This window comes from Oncorhynchus kisutch, linkage group LG14 (assembly GCF_002021735.2).
Source record: "Oncorhynchus kisutch isolate 150728-3 linkage group LG14, Okis_V2, whole genome shotgun sequence".
Lineage (NCBI taxonomy): Eukaryota > Metazoa > Chordata > Actinopteri > Salmoniformes > Salmonidae > Oncorhynchus > Oncorhynchus kisutch.
In genome coordinates this window covers 67,628,446-67,648,116 of record NC_034187.2, presented here as the reverse complement: position 1 = coordinate 67,648,116, position 19,671 = coordinate 67,628,446, and the positions used below count along the sequence as shown (strand labels likewise).

General features: G+C 39.6%; 1 pseudogene; it reads left to right on the top strand.

Annotated features, from left to right (window-relative positions):
* Window positions 1-521: 521 nt before the first annotated feature.
* On the top strand, window positions 522-6,219 carry LOC109904411 (CD209 antigen-like protein D; annotated as a pseudogene).
* Window positions 6,220-19,671: the final 13,452 nt, after the last annotated feature.

The window sequence follows — 19,671 nt, the reverse complement described above, 5'->3', positions numbered from 1 at the left end:
CCGCTGTTATGGAAAAAGCTACACACTCGGTTGATATATTATCGAATATATATTTTAACAGAACCTGGTATGGTCCTTCTCAATGGGGCTGCTTCCAGTTTATTCTCCTCAGGGACTAGATTCACCCCCAGTCTCCTGGTTGGATTGAGTGAATCACCTTCTCCTGTAATTCACCTGTTGGACACAAAATCTTGGACATACAAAATCTTGGACATTCTCATGTGTTCTGCTAGTATATCTTCAACTTCTATGTCTACTTGTTCTGGTCCAAAACTCTAGCCTTCTATTTCTGCTACCTGATTAGCTAAACTGTCATCCATTATTTAAAGAAATAGATCCTAGTAAACCAACTCTAGGGATAATATCTTGACCTAATATTTTAGTTCCCATAATTGTGTCCGCCAAGTAAGTTGGGAACTCTCATTTGCTATATTTATCTATGATATTTAAAAAAATAGTTTAGTATCCAAAAGGCCACAAAGTGCTCTGCCCATGTATCAATATTGCCGCATATCTAAACAATGACAGGTAAGATTAGTAAACTATCCTTATGTCGGACATTATCTTGTAGGATCGCCCCTTTCATTTTCCACATGTTCAATTCTGCCCAGGGCGTTCGTTAAGGGCTATCATGTAACAATTATCTGTCAAGTGTCTTATCTTCGTTGGTTTTAAATGCCTATGTGCTTGTCTGTGTAAATAGTAACCTTTCTCTCCTTTCTTATTTCGCAGGCACTAGTTAATGCTACTATTTCGGCCTGTTGTGCAGAATATTTTCTAGGCAATGGTTCAGTGTCTAAAACCTTAGTCCCTGAAACCAACTAAGCTTTCATTCCCCTTTTGTCTCCACTCAGTAACTGTTATATACCACTTCTCTGTCACGTCTATCTTCTCTCCTCATGCTACCCCTCAACCCTAACGGTCTCATCAGTGCGGGGAGGGCTTCTCCGTCTGCCCTTCTATCTTCTCTCCTCATGCTACCCCTCAACCCTAACGGTCTCATCAGTGCGGGGAGGGCTTCTCCGTCTGCCCTTCTATCTTCTCTCCTCATGCTACCCCTCAACCCTAACGGTCTCATCAGTGCGGGGAGGGCTTCTCCGTCTGCCCTTCTATCTTCTCTCCTCATGCTACCCCTCAACCCTAACGGTCTCATCAGTGCGGGGAGGGCTTCTCCGTCTGCCCTTCCTACTATCTGTCTGTCGCTTTCTCATAACAGTCAGTATCAACTATGGGTTGTTTCCAAATATTGCGTTAAATGTCTCACTATCTCCCTGTCTGAACTCATGGATTTTTAGAAAAATCACCTGTCTATGGTGGCAATCTCTAAGGTTATTACATAGTTTGATTTAGGTTATCTCGATGCTCTCAATAATCCTAAATCACCACAGATGTCATATATCCCTGTCCTGTTGGCTATGCCATTTCTTTCTTCTCATTTGTTCAAATTACAAATATGTCAAAGAACTATAAACTCTATCATAAAAATCAATTACCTTAAAATCAGTGTCACAAATTACCTTAAATTAATTATTCAAATGGCCCTCCCATGAGGCTGTGTCACACTCTGACCATAGTTTGCGTTGTTTGTTTCTATGTTTTGTTTGGTCAGGGTGTGATATGAGTGGGCATTCTATATCTATGTCTAGTTGCCTGTGTCTGCACTAGTATTATATAGCTTCACTTTCGGTTTGTTGTTTTGTATCGTTTGTTAAGTGTTCTTCGTTTTCATTCAAAAGTATGTATTCATCTTACGCTGCGCCTTGGTCTCCTCCATACAACGAACGTGACAGGCTGATCAGACCACAAAGGAAAGTCATGATAGAGGTCAAAAGTCATACCATCCTTTTACAGTCGTGTTTCTTACTATATTATACAAATATATTAAAGAAAAAACATCAAACATTTTCTACCTGTTGTATCCCAGGTTCCCAGAACATTCCCTTTATCTAAAGAATTCACGTGTTTAATTAAAACTCAATTAAAAATAAAATAAATCTTCTAATATTCCATATGTGAGTGTACCCCTTTAAGATATCGTGTCTCTGGGAAACGTGTCTCATGGAAATATCCTCAAACCCAAACAAACAAAACCTAATAATAATGATAATTCCATTGTACTCCCTCCAATCATTAGATTTAAATTTCCTCACTGGTTCATTATACTTAATTGAACGTGCGCTACCCTTGGTTACAATACTGTACTTTAAGTAGCAGTGCATATGTTCAATTGTTCGGATTACCAGAATATAGTTCATTTCCCCCCACATTCTGACGTTCCCAGAATCTCTATGGGTTTTGCAAATGTAACCTCAGTAGGATAGAGAGGAAAAAGGGGGAAAGAGGTATTTATGACTGTCATTAACCTATCCCCCAGGCCAACGTCATGACACCTGTTTGTCCTATGTAGCTGCGTGCCTTTCTTTGTTTGATGAAATAAATACTTTTTAATCAAACTTTCATCAAATACAACCACCGTCTGTTTCCTCGTATCGACTGAAAGTGACTCGATGTAGTGGGAGGTACACACCGCCCACCCCAACTCCAACGAGATGTATATATCGTGGAGTTGAGAAACCCAACTATAGATATGCTTTGAAATAATGAGATGCATTTATAATGAACTTAATAAAGTTGTGATGACCCAAACTGTCACTGAAAGTCATTGGTGTGGTTGTAGTTTGGGGATTCATCAGATGGTAGATGGATAACTAGACAAACACTGGATGGAGATCGATTACTCTTTGTGGTTTTTAATGATGAACTAGCCACATTTACTACCATGTGTTAAAACCTTTTGTGACTCCCAAACCCGCATGCAGGAGCGTAATCATCGCCTGAAACTAATTAGCATAACGCACCATAAATATCCCTAGAAAATATTCCTATTCATGAAAATCACAAATGAAATATATTGAGACACAGCTTAGCCTTTTGTTAATCACCCAAAATATGCTTTACAGCCAACGCTAGACAAGCATTTGTGTAAGTTTATCGATAGCCTAGCATAACATTATGCCTTGCTAGCTGCAGGCATCCTTGTCACGGAAATCAGAAAAGCAATCAAATGAAATAGTTTACCTTTGATGAACTTCAGATGTTTTCACTCAAGAGACTCCCAGGTAGATAGCAAAAGTTCATTTTTTCCCATACGATTATTTTTGTAGGCGAAACAGCTCTGTTTGTTCTTCACGTTTGGCTGAGAAATCGCCCGGAAATTGTGGTCACCACAACACCGAAAAATATTCAAGAATTTGCTCCATAATATCGACAGAAACATGGCAAACGTCGTTTAGAATCCATCCTCAAGGTGTTTTTCTAATATCTATTCGATAATATATCCGTCGGGACAATTCGTTTTTCACTATGACCGATTGGAGTAATGGCTACCTCTGTATTTTACAGGAGAATCTCTCTCGGAGCCACCATGTGACCACTTACGCAATGTGGCCGCCTACGGCTATTCTTCAACAGAAATGCGTAAAACTACGTCACAATGCTGTAGCCACCTTGGGGAATACGTAGAAAGCGTAAGCTCCTTGATGGTACATTCACAGCTGAATAGGGAGTCATTGGAACGCAGCGCTTTCAAAACCTGGGGCACTTCCGGATTCGATTTTTCTCAGGCTTTCGCCTGCAACATCAGTTCTGTTATACTCACAGACAATATCTTTACAGTTTTGGAAACGTTAGAGTGTTTTCTATTGAAAGCTGTCAATTATATGCATATTCTAGCACATTTTCCTGTCAAAATATCCCGTTTTAAACGGGAACGTTTTTTTTCTTCAAAAATGAAAATACTGCCCCCTAGTACCGAGGTTTTAACTCAACTACTTCCTGTTCTCTCCTAACAATTAGCAGACCTCTGCTCTTACCAATCAGCATAACGCAGATTGGTTGCTAGGTATATCATGAATTAAATCATAAATTAATCGTAAATTCATTATAAAATAATCCTACATGATTTAGTAAACTCTGGCAACATGCGCAAATATTGGTATCTAGAGAAGATTATAACTATTTTGTTGGAGTTAGAAAGAACTGTTCACCATCTGTACATCAAATAACATACTAATGGCGAAGTTATTGTGCTTATTCAATTGCAGCAATTTGGTAAACCTTGAGGAGTTTTAAGATATTTCAAATAAAGAAATATGGCCATTAGTAAGCTTCTACACATTTTGACTGCAATGCTTTACTATCAACATAAAATATTATCACTCTAGTCACCCATTTAACCATCCTTACCACCATAAGCATCCCAGTAAAAACTAGGCTACACTTTAAGATGCCAATAGAATTTTGTCAATGTGTATACTGCAGTGATTATCTTTGTTGTTTTGGCCCTTAGCAAAACATGGACACATTTTAATGCAATGACTGTAGGTTGGCATAGACTGATAGTAGTTCATAATAAAACATGTGCACATGGGACATAAGCCAGCCCTTTACCACCAGTTAGATATTTTATTGAGCATGAGCTCTTACATGACACCAGCATCAGGGTTGACAGCAACATGTCATTCGTATAATCATGCAAAGCAGTCTATGGTGTGAGCATCTTTTTGAACACACTTCGACCATGTGATTTTGCAATATGTTATAAGGAAAGTACGGCCAAGAGGAAGTAGTCCTTTCTCACTGCAAGCCAGACCATCTAAGTGTAGACATAACTGAACTTCACAGAATATGATGGAAGACGACATCAAATGATGATATTATACTCTCTACAAGAAAGAGTGGAAACAGAGGCAATTCCACAAAGGGTAAGACTTTTATTTGTATATTCCAACAACAATGTGAAAGAAATATTTACAGACTAGTGTCCTGTCCAGGGGTTGTACTTGTACATCAAGTTGCTACAGTCACGCTAAAATAAACATAAAATAAGGGGTGGCCACTTTGCTTCTTCGAATACCAGACTGTAGCTTTAACCTTGTCAATATGGCAAAGACACGGATACAGCCAAACAAGTTTCTCTTTAGGTCTCAGCTTGTTGGGGGTTGTCTTCAGTGGTGTCATCCATACTGTCATATGACAACTTCATCCGCTTGGTTATAGGAGGCCCAGAATCTCATCAGCAAGGGGTTTCTCTCCATAGGGTTCCAGGTCCTGTTGGCTGTTCTGTCTCACCCTGGTCTGTACTCTCTGTGGTCTGGGTGCTGTGGTGGGCCGCTGTGAATATATCTGCACTCATTTTGTTCTTGGTTTAGTATCTCCCTAGGCCTATGTATTTGGATTACAATGTGAACACTATTTCTCGTATAATAAAAAATGATACAGTACCTGCACACTGATGAAAGCTTTCATAGTTTTTTGTGTAACTTCTCATATACTAAAATCATTTGTATCGTTAAATGCATATACATAAGCATATGACTCCTTCTATAGATGTGAGCAAGAGCAACCATTTTGATTCACTGGAGACACAGCACAGCTAATTGTTAGCCACAGCACTGCATAGTACTCCATCAACCACAGCACAGCACAGCACCCCGTCAGCCAACCTAACAGGTGAGTTGGGACTGCCATTGTCACTGTCACTATCTGACACTGTCATGAATGTTAAAGTACATTTTTGAATATGTTCAAATATGTAACTATTGAGGTTTGAATATGCAAATGTTAGTGGAACTGCAAGTCAAGTAGCCTATAAGAAAAACTCACAAATTCTAAAATCCTACCTTGGTCAGAGGATGTGTAATTATCATTTGGAGAAGAGAACCAAATCTAAATATATAACCCCCTCAAGTGAAGTGTTACTATTTTATTTTCGTCAATCAGAGGTGCAAGGTTGTAAAGCCTGTGCTAAGAACTGGGTGTTTCATGGGGGGAAATGCTACTTCTTCTCTACTGGCAGAAGGAACTGGACTCAGAGTTGAGATTACTGTGTCTCAATGGGTGGTCACCTGGTCATTATCAATAGCCAAGAGGTACAGATGAGCAAGATGAACGAAAGAGAAGTTAGAGACTAGGGAGAGCTTTTTAAAGATAGTCTATTTCAAACCATGATAAGCAAGTCAAACTAAACAGACAGAAAGAGGTACAAAGTCAGCTGTGTCTAAAAATAGCTTTTGTTAACTTTTTTGTTTTCTCCAGAATTTTTCGGGGTCAACCATTGGTGATGATATGAATCACTGGATCAGACTGAATGATTTGGAGACTGAAAGATGGTGGCTCTGGGTAGATAACAAACCTCTGAGTCAAACTGGAGTGCAGTAAATGAATGTTAAAATACACTACATGGCAAAAAGTATGTGGACACCCTTTCAAATTAGCAGATTCGCTATTTCAGCTAAACCCATTGCTGTCCGGTGTATAAAATCAAGCACACTGCTATGCAATCTATATAGACAAACATAGGCAGTAGAATGTCCCATACTGAAGAGCTCAGTGACTTTCAGCGTGGCACAGTCACAGGATGCCACCATTCCAACAAGTCAGTTCATCAAATGTATAAATAGATCTTCCCGACTGTTAGTGCTGTTATTGTGAAGTGGAAATGTCTAGGAGCAACAACGGCTCAGCTCAATGGTAGGCCACACAAGCTCACAGAACAGGAATTCCGAGTGCTGAAAGCATGTAAAAATCGTCTGTCCTCAGTTGCAACACTCACTACCGAATTCCAAATTGCCTCTGGAAGCAATGTCAGCACAATAACTTTTTGTCGGGAGCTTCATGAAATGGGTTTTCATGGCCAAGCCTAAGATCACCATGCACAATGCCAAGCGTCGGCTGGAGTAGTGTAAATCTCGCCGCCATTGGACTCTGGACCAGTGGAAATCTCTGGAGTGATGAATCACACTTCACCATCTGGCAGTGCGACGGACGAATCTGGGTTTGGCGGGTGCCAGGAATGCATAGTGCCAACTGTAATGTTTGCTGGAGAAGGAATAATGGTCTGGGGCTGTTTGTCATGGTTACAGAGTGGAAATGTGGTCCCCTGTTTTTTTATTTAACGTTTATTTAGTTCCAGTGAAGGGAAATGTTAACGCTACAGAATACAATGACATTCCAGAACAGTGGTTCACAAACTTGTTATAGTCCCGTATCCCTTCAAACATTCAACCTACAGCTGCATACCCCCTCTAGCACTCTTAAATGTTGTTTTTGCAATCATTGTAAGCCTGCCACACACACTATACAATACATTTATTAAACATAAGAATGAGTGAGTTGTCATCACAACCCGGCTAATGGGAAGTGACAGATCTCGTATAGGACCTTGGCACAAATAATATAATAATAAATATTTTTGCTCTTTATTTAACCATCTTACATATAAAACCTTATTTGTTCATCAAAAGTTGTGAATAACTCACCACATGTTAATGAGAAGAGTGTGCTTGAAAGGATGTACATAACTCTGCAATGTTGGGTTGTATTGGAGACAGTCTCAGTCTCAAAATCATTTTCCACAAACAGTCTGTGCCTGTATTTAGTTTTCATGCTAGTGAGGGCCGAGAATCCATTCTCACATAGGTATGTGGTTGCAAAGGGCATCGGTGTCTTAACAGCGCAATTTGCCAAGACAGGATCCTCTGAGCGCAGCCCAATCCAGAAATGTGGCAGTGGCTTCTGATTTTTTTTAAATTCACAGAACAGCTTGTTGGAATTTTGATGAGGCTCTCTTGTTCAGAAATTGATAAGTGGACTGGAGGCAGGGTATGAAAGGAATAATGAATCTAGTTGTTTGTGTCATCCGTTTCAGGATAGTACCTGCGTAATTGCACACCCAACTCACTCAGGTGTTTCGTTATATCACATTTGACATTGTCCATGAGCTTGTTCAATTGCACACACAACTCATACAATGTTGGACAGACCTGTGTGTTGTCCTTGTTAATGCAGACAGAGAAGTGTTACAACTTCTTAATAATAGCCTCAATTTTGTCCCGCACATTGAATATAGTTGGGGATAGTCCCTGTAATCCTAGATTCATATAATTCAGGCGAGAAAAAACATCACCCAGATAGGCCAGTCTTGTGAGAAACTCGTCATCATGCAAGCGGTCAGACAAGTGAAAACGATGGTCAGTAAAGAGCTTTAAGCTTATGCATCAATTTTAAAAAACATGTCAATACTTTGCCCCTTGATAACCAGCACACTTCTGTATGTTGTAAAAGGGTTACATGGTCGCTGCCCATATCATTGCATAGTGCAGAAAATACACGAGAGTTCAGGGGCCTTGCTTTTACAAAGTTCACCATTTTCACTGTAGTGTCCAAAACGGGCATTCCCTTGGCAGCAAGAGCCTCTCGGTGGATGCTGCAGTATACCCATGTGGCCTCGGGAGAAACTGCTTGCACGCGTGTTACCACTCCACTAGGTTTCCCTGTCATGGCTTTTGCACCATCAGTACAGATATCAACATGAGCAGCAGCTACATTTGGCTACATATGGACCGTTAGTGGAATTCCCGCGAGAGGGTAACAGTTAATGTGATTGGATGTTAATTATTTGACTATGCTACCTGTATTTGACATTGTGTTATTTCGCTGAACACAAGATGGTTAAAAAAAAAAATTCACAATGAAACGAGGCTATGCAAGCGAGGAAAAAAAACTCAGATGTATAGCCCCGTTGGAAGAAAAAAAAGTGACTGTTTAAAAATGTGGGAAAAACATGTGAATCACATTTTTATTTGGCGTACCCCTGACGGCATTGAGTACCCCAGTTTGGGAATACCTGTTCTAGACGATTCTGTGCTTCCAACTTTGTGGCAACAGTTTGGGGAAGGCCCTTTCCTGTTTCAGCATGACAATGTCCCCATGCACAAAGTGAGGTCCATGCAGAAATGGTTTGTCGAGATCAGTGTGGAAGAACATTACTGGGCTGCATATAGCCCTGACCTAAACCCCATCGAACGCCTTTGGGATGAATTGGAATGCCGACTGCGAGCCAGGCCTAATCGCCCAACATCAGTGTCCGACCTCACAAATGCTCGTGGCTAAATGGAAGCAAGTCCCCATAGCAATGTTGCAACATCTAGTGGAAAGCCTTCCCAGAAGAGTGGAGGCTGTTATACAAGCAACGGAGGACAAACTCCATATTAATGCAGATGATTTTGGAATGAGATGTTTGACGAGCATGTGTTCACATACACTACATGGCCAAAAGTATCTTTAACAATATTCAAGAAATATTGCAGCATTCATAATTGGGAAGGTGGTAGTTACCAGTTGTGAAGTCGTAATACAAGTTGGATGCATTCATATGCTTTGAACTCGCTGAGAAACACAGATTGACTAATGGCAAACAAGCTGCGGCAACCATAAACTAAAAGCATGGCTTTCAAGCTGGGTAAATCCATTCGAATTCAATAACTTTTTGACTGCATCCCTTTTGCATTAAACAAAACTTTCCATACATGTTTGCCCATGGAAGAAGCAGTCAGATAATGACTTTTTGGACCTGAATGCCAAAACATTCAGGTCAAATTGACCATTTTGCATACCCCACCATATCATGAGACATCCATGTCTTCATCACCGTAAAGGATAAATTGTTGAGTTTTATGCCATTTAAAAGCTTACAAACAGGGTTGTCAAACTATTTCATAATTTTGTGAAAAATTCTGATGGAATAGGTCAGTCATGAATTATATTTCTATCATTGAAATTACACCCTTGCATTCAAGAAATATGTTGTTTCTAAACCAAAAAATGTTCTCATAGAATAGATGTTTTGGTGGTTGTCTGTATTCTCGTCATAGTTTTACGTAATTTCTAGCATCATTTAAAAGCTTAACTTCTTGTTTATCCAACCACTTTGTCAGATTTCAAAAAGGCTTTATGGCGAAAGCGTGCCATGCAATTATCTGAGGACAGAGACCCACATCAAAATACCTTTTCAAACAGCACTGGCTTCATAAAAATCACAAATAGCGATAAAATAGATCACTTAGCTTTGAGGATCTTCCTCTGTTTGCAATCCCAAGAGTCTGGGATTGCAAACCGTTTTTAATTTCAGTAATCCACTCCTTCAACATGCATAAAAAGGAATCCAAAATGCTACCGGTAAACTTCGTCCAAACAAGTCAATGTTTCTAATCTTCAAATACCCTAAAATGTAAATGAACAATAATATTTCAGAAGGGAAAAACAGTGTTCAATAGAAAAGGAATATAACAAAGCGTGCGCCCTCATTCACGTACACCAAAAACCTACCTTTTCTGATGAGAACACCTTGGATAAACTACAACTACTTGTTCGTTTTTCAAGAAACAAGCCTGAAACCCTCTATAAAGACTGTTGGCATCTAGTAGAAGCCATAGGAACTGCAATCTGGGAGCTAATTGTTTTTGTATATCCCACGGGCTTGCATTGAAAAGGCCTGTGACCCCTAAAAAAAAAAGATTCCGGATGGATTTTGCACAGGTTTTTGCCTGCCATATAATTTCTGTTATACTCACATACATTATTCTAACAGTTTTAGATACTTCAACGTGTTTTCTATCCAATTATACAAATTATATGCATATCCTAGCTTCCGGGCCTGAGTAACAGGCAGTTTACTTTGGGCACATCAGTCATTCGGAAATTCAGGATACTGCCCCCTAAGCCTTAACACTTCACACACCAGCATCACCCGGCATGTTTGGGTCTTTCAACCATTTGCAACCTTAGCTTACATCAGGGTTTACGTTGTCTGGTGTGAATTTGAGCAGGAGTGAGGTTTATACATTTCAGTAGAAAAGGGAGGTCCATGATGCCTAAGGTGATGTCTGGGCTCACGGGTTTGTGGCCACTGACTAGTTAATCTTTATATCAAAATCCATACTCTCATTTTTGAAGGTTAATATCACATTACATCTTTTCACAAATAGTTTCATTAATCACATACTTTTCACAATATTTAGATGTAAACCTGACAGCTGGGAAATGTACACTTTAACTTCTCTAGGGTAGGGGGCAGCATTCGGAATTTTGGATGAAAAGCATGCCCAAATTAAATGGCCTGCTACTCATGCCCAGAAGATAGGATTTGCATATAACTGGTAGATTTGTATTAAAAAAACTATAAAGTTTCCGAAACTGTTAAAATAGTGTCTGTGAGTATAACAGAACTGATTTGGCAGGCGAAAACCTGAGAAAAATCCATTCAGGAAGTTTTTTGTTGTTGTTGGTTTTGAAGTTTTCTATTCAATGCCATTATAGTATCCATTGACTTAGGACTCAATTTGCAGTTCCTATGCCTTCCACTAGATGTCAACAGTCTTTAGAAATTGTTTCAGGCTTGTATTCTTATAAATGAGGGAGTAAGACCAGTCTGAATGAGTGGACCCTGACGTGTCACAGAGCTTTTTCATGCGCACTCCCGAGAGAGTGCATTTCTTGTTTACCTTTTATATTGAGGACGTTATTGTCTGGTTGAAATATTATAGATCATTTGGGCTAAAAACAACCTGAGGATTGAATATAAACATTGTTTGACGTGTTTTTATGAACTTTAAGGATACAATTTTGATTCTTTGTCTGCCTGTTTTGACTGCGTTTGGGCCTGTGGATTACTGAAGAAAACGCGCAAACAAAACGGAGGTTTTTGGATATAAAGAGTCTTTATCGAACAAAAGGAACATTTATTGAGTAAATTAATGTCTTCTGAGTGCAACCATATGAAGATCATCAAAGGTAAGGGATTAATCTTATCTCTATTTCTGAGTTTTGTAACGCTTCTGCTTGGCTGGTTACCGTTTGTTATAATTTGTCAACTGGGCTAAGTTCTCAAATAATCGTAAGGTATGCTTTCGCCGTAAAGCATTTTTGAAATCTGACACCATAGGTGGATTCACAAGAAGTTCATCTTTAAACCTATGTAAAATATGTTTTGTTTTCTGAATTTTTATAATGAGTATTTCTGTATTTGAATTTGGTGCTCTGCAATCTCACTGGATGTTGGCCAGATGGGACGCTAGCGTCCCACATACCCTAGAGAGGTATACCATTGTGTGTTTCTTGTCCTTCATGGGATCACCAAATGAAACACACTCATCCTAACTGTCCCTTAAGTGTCCACGGTCCATTCCCACATTCTCAAAAGTGGAAATATTGTTTAATTCTCCTATTTTGGGGATTTAGGAGTTTGGCCAAGTCTAGTCCTTTGTTCTCTCTCTCTGTGCTCTTGCCCTCTCTTTCTGCATGACCAGGGGGAGAGAGTCACTTCCAGGAATTTATGACCTAAGAAAATAAAATCTGGGTTTGGTGGGGGGGGGGGGGTTAGCCACCCAGAAAGGGCCACATCATGACAACAGCTAACTTTAGCCACCACTAGCTAAAAATTAATTGAAGTGAATTGGGGCAACTCTCAAAATGTACTGGCCAAATCAACTTAATCTAATCCATATTTGGTTTGATGTTACTTAAAGGATTTAAAATTGCAAATATGGGGGGGCAGAGCTAGCATGTTGGAGTGAATGGCTGTGCGTGAGAGGCTCCTGCAACTTTTTTGCGAAATAATCTAATTTAACCTACTTTATGGCACTTTTTACAACAAACGTTTCTTTCTAACACAAGATTGTAACTTTTATATGAAAATGCTGAGTAATGAGCGACCAAAGGACAATAAATCCACAGCGTAGGCCTACTCCCCATTAAACAACGAGACAGACATGGCGGGAGGCACATGCAACAACGTGACACTTACAGAACTTACCCGGGCTTTGGGGGAGCTACGTGTTGCTATAGCTGAGGATTAGAGATAGGGGGCAGTATTTCCACTTTGGATGAATTTGCGTGCCCATAGTGAACTGCATCAAAATCTGTCCTAAATTGCTAATATATGCATATTATTATTAATATTGGATAGAAAACACTCTGAAGTTTCTAAAACCGATTGAATCATGTCTGTGAGTATAACAGAACTCACAGGGCAGGCCATCTTCCAAACAAGTTTTGAAATCCTGAAAGTTGGGGCAACTTTGACGTCAACGCCCCCTCCCTTCCCAACAAGTTATGGATCTGGAAACACTTCCTACGTCTTCCACTAGATGTCCCGATTCAGTAGAAAGTGTAATGGAGCATTTGCTGTGAACTTTGACCTAATGGGAAGGAAAGTAGTCGGTGTCTCAAAAGAATGCCATTTTGTTGTGACGCGTTTGTCTTTGATTGCTACGGCTGTTCCAATCAGCACCAGATGAAAACGAATGATCAGGTTGGAATGCTATTGGATATATATGATTATAACATCCTGAAGATTGATTCTGCACTTAGTTTGACCAGTTTCTTCGACCTGTAATATGTCTTTTGGAAGTTTTGGAAGTTTTCGTGCAAAGTTATCCTGGACCAGAAGTCATTTTTTGGCCATGTGAGCTGAAAGTGATAGCAAATGCTGCTACTTGGACACTAGAATTGAACATTATGAAACAAAACGATTTATTGTTGAACTAGGACTCCTTGCACTACATTCTTATGAAAGATCATCAACGGTAAGGGAATATTTATGTTGTAATTTTGTATTTCTGTTGACTCCAACATGGCGGAGAAATATTGTTACGTCTGAGCGCCGTCTCAGATTATTGCAATGTTAGGCTTTTTCCGTAACGTAAAAAAGAAATGTGACACCACGGTGGCATTAAGAACTATTGTATCTTTAATTATATGTAGAACATGTATCTTTAGTCAAAGTTTATGATGAGTATTTCTGTTATCTGGCGTAGATTTCTATAATTCCTCCGGATATTTTGGAGGATTTTCTGAACATTGCGTCAATGTAAACCGAGATTTATGGATATAAAATGCATATTATCGAACAAAACATAAATGTACTGTGTAACTAACATGTCATATGGCTGTCATCTGATGAAGATTTTCAAGAGGTTAGTGATTGAGTTTTTTTAAATTCTGCTTTTGTGATTTTTATCTTTTGCTGGAAAAAATGGCTACGTTTTTTCTTTGGTTCGATGGTGGTCTAACATAAATATATGTTGTGTTTTCGCCCTAAAACATTAAAAAATCTGACATGCTGGGTAGATGAACAAGGTGTTTATCTTTCATTTGAGGTATTGGACTTGTTAATGTGTGGAGGTTAAATATTTCTAAAGAATATTTTTGCTATCCCTGCGCCACCTTTTCAGCTGAACGGGGGGGGGGGGGGGGGGGGGGGGGGGGGTCCCTGGGGTTTCCACCATAATTTGCAAATATATTAATTAAAATCCTGCAATGTGATTTTCTGGATTTTTTTCTCTCATTTTGCCTGTCATAGTTGAAGTGTACCTATGGTGAAAATTATAGGCCTCTCTCATCTTTTTAAGTGGGAGAACTTGCACAATTGGTGGCTGACTAAACTTTTTTGAGCCACTGTATGTATGTATGTATGTGTATATGTGTATGTATGTGTATGTATGTGTATATGTATGTATGTGTAGGTATATATATGTATGTATATATATTTTTTTATTTTTTTATTTAATATATTTTTTTATTGCGGGAATGTTTAATTTAGCAAATCCTTGTTCCTATCTACTGACCCACAGTATGTACAGGTACGGCTGACTATTTCGGTTATGGATGGTTTATTTTTTGACCGGCAGTGCTTAGCAATATAATCTTGAGGCTATATCTTGCTTATCTCTGGGATTGACCCAGGATGACGCTTAAATGCGCAATATGTTTAAGTTGCAACTTATTCTGTTTAGGTTTATTAGATGCTACAGTAACTGAACAATTTATTCTCGGGAGCCTCCTCAGTTCATATGTTAGTAGAAGTTCTAGGATAGTGAGAGGTGAACGTATAGTTGGGATTTATTTTTGTTTAACCTCTTGTTCGAGGTCACGCCATGCTTCTTTGGCATCGGCCAGACAATGTGTTTATTATTTATATTTTTCCTTTTTTTCTCTCCTGTTTGTGCATGCCTGTTAAATGTGGGTTGAATGGGGGGGGGGGTAAGTGTTGGGGAAATTAGGGGAACAGGGTTGGAAGTTAAGGTGCTTGCAGGGGGAGGGGTGGGTTGGATACTGCTCGGGTGTAGGTGCTACATATGCTGATCGTGATGGTTTGGTGCGCTTTCTTACCTTTTTTATCAAGTTACGTGTTATGCAGGCCACCATAGGAACTACAAACGAGAGGAGGGCGGGGATTACATTCACTTCCTGGAATGTCAAGGGTTTAAACGAACCAATTAAGAGAGGCAAGGTCCTAGCCCACTTGAAAGCACTCTCGTCTGATATTATGTTTTTGCAAGAAACCCATCTGATGAATAACTCTCATAGCAGACTTAAGTGTAGGTGGGTGGGGCAAGTGTATCACTCTAACTTCTCTGCCAAAACGAGAGGCACAGCGATTCTGGTACGGAAAGGAATTCCCTTTCTACATAAAACCACTATTGCGGATAAAGAGGGTCTGTATGTGATCGTAATAGGAGAAATCCACTCTACCTCAGTAATACGTAAATGTTTCTGAAAGACATCTAAACCCGTTTTTGCTTTGGGGTATTGTGCATTTTTTTCAATTCTACTAAATATCTACTAAATATCTATGGGCCAAACATTGATAACCCCTCTTTTTTCAAAAGAGTCCTTGCCCTGATTCCAGATATCTCCCATACTAACCTGGTCATTGGAGGGGACCTTAACTGTGTGCTAGACCAATATTTGGATAGATCCTCTACCCGGCGAACCCCTACCTCCTATTCAAGCGAATTCTTGAATACCTACATTAAAAAAAATCTAACTTATTTGATATATGGAGGATCGCTAACCCTACGGGTAGGGAATACTCCTTTTACTCTCATGTTCACAATGTTTACACTCGAATTGACTACTTTTTGTTGGATGCTAGACTACTCCCCTGTACCTGTAATGTGAGGTATCGTGATATTATAATCTCGGACCACAGTCCACTCACCTTCTCCCTGAGATTGGGTGACATTGTATCAAACGAGAGGGTCTGGAGGTTGAATCCTCAGCTCCTCACAGAACCAACATTCTGTGAATATCTTAAAGACCAAATTACATTTTTCTTTGATACCAACGACAACACAGAGACTTCCCCAGCATTATTGTGGGAAACACTGAAGGCTTATCTGAGAGGCTGTATCATCTCCTTTCAGGCTGCCAGGAGTAGGCAAAACAGAGGAAAACTGGAAGAACTGGAGGGACAAATTCACTTACTGGATAGGGAGAATGCTAGCCATCCATCTATGGAGAAACATAAAAAAATTACCTCTTTAAAATTTGAATATAATCAGATTCTCTCAGCTAAAATTGCTAAATCTTTTCTCTATGCCAAACAAAAATATTTTGAGTTTGGTGACAAACCACACAAATTACTCGCCAGACAACTTCGAAAAAATGTGAGTGACCGAATGATTCACAAAGTTAAATCTGCATCTGGGGAATTACTCTCTTCCCCCAAAGACATCAATGACAGATTCCTGCAGTTTTAGGAGACTCTATATACATCTAAAGCGGATCCTAACCCCTTAATTATGCAAACATTTTTGGAGGACTGTAATCTTCCTGCCCTGAACCAGGAAGATTCTAACTTCCTGAATAAGGAAATATCTCTTGATGAAATTCGAGAAACATTTCAATCTCTAAAAAGTGGCAAGACCCCGGGTCCAGATGGATACCCTGGTGAATTCTATAAAACATTCAGCAACATGCTCTCTCCCTACCTGCACAAAATGTTGGTTCAGGCCAATGAGGATGGAGCTCTCCCATCTACTTTGGACGAAGCGTTCATTACAGTTATACATAAGAAGGGTAAAGATCCAGAAGAGGTAGGGTCATACAGACCAATATCTCTCCTTAATACAGACCAAAAGATTTTAGCAAAAACTCTGGCTAACAGGCTTCGCACTTTAATTGGCAAATTGGTCCATTCGGATCAGACCGGCTTTATCCCTAACAGAAACTCATTCTTCAATCTCAGGCGCCTCTTCAATATTATGTATTCTCAGAGGTTACCCAACATGGACCTTGCCGTCATATCTCTTGAAGCCGAAAAGGCCTTTAACCAAGTTGAGTGGCCCTATCTATTCAAGGTCCTACAGAAATGTAATATTGGAGATGGGTTCATAAACAGCTTTTATATAGGAACCCCTGTGCCAGAATACTCACTAACCAATCATTGTCGCCCAGATTTAACCTTTACAGGGGGACAAGGCAGGGTTGTGCGCTGTCGCCTATGCTCTTTGCCCTAATTATCGAACCGCTCGCTCAGACGATCTCATGCAATACACGGCTATAGTACTAAAGATACTCTAAATATGATTTCCCTATACGCAGATGACACCCTCCTCTATGTAATAGAACCCCCGGCTAGTATCCCAGCTATTCTTGATGTGATCAATTTGTTTGGTACCTTCTCAGGATACAGAATAAATTGGAACAAGAGTGAATTAATGCCCATACGGTCGCAAAACACCTCCTGGCTAGAACATCTTCAGAAAAATGGGGGGGGGGGATAAGTGGAACGTAAAAATAAAAAATAAAATTAAAATAAAATTGCAAATATAATATAATTATAATGTAAGCCTAATGGTTGCATGTGATCCTATTTCCTCACTAAATTCTGGTTCACTAGACCAGAAGAGGAAGGGAAAGAGAGGCCTTGTGTTCATGTTTTCACTTCATCAACAGATTCTGGTTCACACACACCAAATAGAGTAATACGCCTAATAACTGGACTGGGGATGACCCTTCAGGGGAGCACTATGCTGGACTGTCTAAGCAATGGTGCAAAATGTGTTTTGATGGTTCTTGTAGATATGTGATAAGATTTGTCTGTGAGACACTTAGTGCTAGTTAAGATTGCTCATGTGTCATTCCATGAATAGAGTGCATTTTTGGTAGTGTAATTTTGTCAAAAGGGACTTTATTTCACCTAATTTTAACTGTCACAAAGAGCACGTGTGAATTGGACCATTTTCCTGTCCTGTTAAGCATTCAAAATGAAACAAGTGCTTTTGGGTGTCAGGGAACATGTATGAAGTAAAAAGTACATTATTTTCTTTAGGAATGTAGTGGAGTAAAAGTTGTCAAATATAAATAGTAAAGTATAAATACTTAAGTTGTTTTTTGGGGTACGACTACATTAATTAATGTACAAATCCAATTTCAAACACGTAAAAGTGTTACGGCTTTCTTCCGTAGAAGGAGAGTCGGACCAAAATGCAGCGTGGTGGTTACTCATGTTCTTTAATGGAAGATGAACAATACATGAAATAACAAAAATCTACAAAACAACAAACGGAACTTGAAAACCTATACAGCCTATCTTGTGACAACAAACACAGAGACAGGAACAATCACCCACAAACACACAGTGAAACCCGGGCTACCTAAATATGGTTCCCAATCAGAGACAACGATAATCACCTGACTCTGATTGAGAACCGCCTCAGGCAGCCATAGACTTTACTAGACAACCCTACTCAGCCACAATCCCAATACCTACTAAAACCCCAATACAAAAACACAACACAAAATAAACCCATGTCACACCCTGGCCTGACCAAATAAATATATAAACACAAAATACTAAGACCAGGGCGTGACAAAAAGACACACCCTCATCCACTTACCCTCGCCTTATGCCCTTGGGGGAATCCAAGGCAACCATCTTTGCCATAGGTCCAAGCAGTTAGCAAAGCAAGGGAAGTTGGCAACGTAAGCCCCTCAGTCCTTGTTTGTTATCGAGTTTGCGAGTATACAATTCTGTTCACTCCGGGGCCTGAAACACCCCTATAATTCAGTTCTCGATGATTGTACATCTGCTAAGAAGTCAACCAAAACTTAAAACCAACATCAATATGGAGAAGTCAACATTCAAGTGTAAGTAAAAATGAATGTAATAAGTTCGAAATTGTGCTACTAATACACATGACGGCACAAACATGTATCGTAAAAGTAATGTTTTTGTTTGGTTAGCTTTTGGTAATGTTAGCTAGCGCCAGTGGAGACCAGTCATTCACTGTTTTCAGCCCCACATTTTTTTTAAATTATAAACATTTAAAACATTTGGGGGGGGGGGGGGCTTACCTGTTGTGCATGTAATTTTGGCATTAATACATGTCACATATCAGTTTGCAAACAATGTAAAGAAATATATATATAATCTTTGAGTTAATAAAGCCACTTACAAAAATGGACTCCTTTTTGCTTTCTTGAGAAAGGCAGGTCCAATATACAGGTGATTCTGCTTAGCTCAGTGCTTTCTGTGGTGGTAGGGCAGCCAGCAGAAAATACGGCGGGTAGGTGTTAGTAATGTTCTCTAGTTGTGCCATGATTAGCTCAGTGTTCTGTCACTCGTCTGGACAGTATGTCACCGCCAAGTCTAAGGGAACATTCAAGCCCCTTGGGTGCTGCCTTAGAGTTGCATTAGAAGTGCCCATCCAAGAAGGCTCAAAAATAAAATTGTCAAATCACATTGTAACTACAGTAGCTTTGATTGCCAACATCATACTTTCAAAATCTTAGTTAGCAGTCATCATCATGAATCATGTCAACAATCTAGTGGCAAATCCTTTTTAATCCTTGTCATATGAAGAGAAATAATGAAGAGAAATTGTATCGGTGCACATCGGCCATTGGACAAACATTAAACAACAAGTTGGAAATCACAAATTCAACAATGAGTGGTTTGGAAGGAATCAGTGACAGTGGCTAACTGCAAGCATTGTAAAGCAATCACTTGTCTGCTATTCAGTGGAGTGGCTGTGTGGTCCCAAA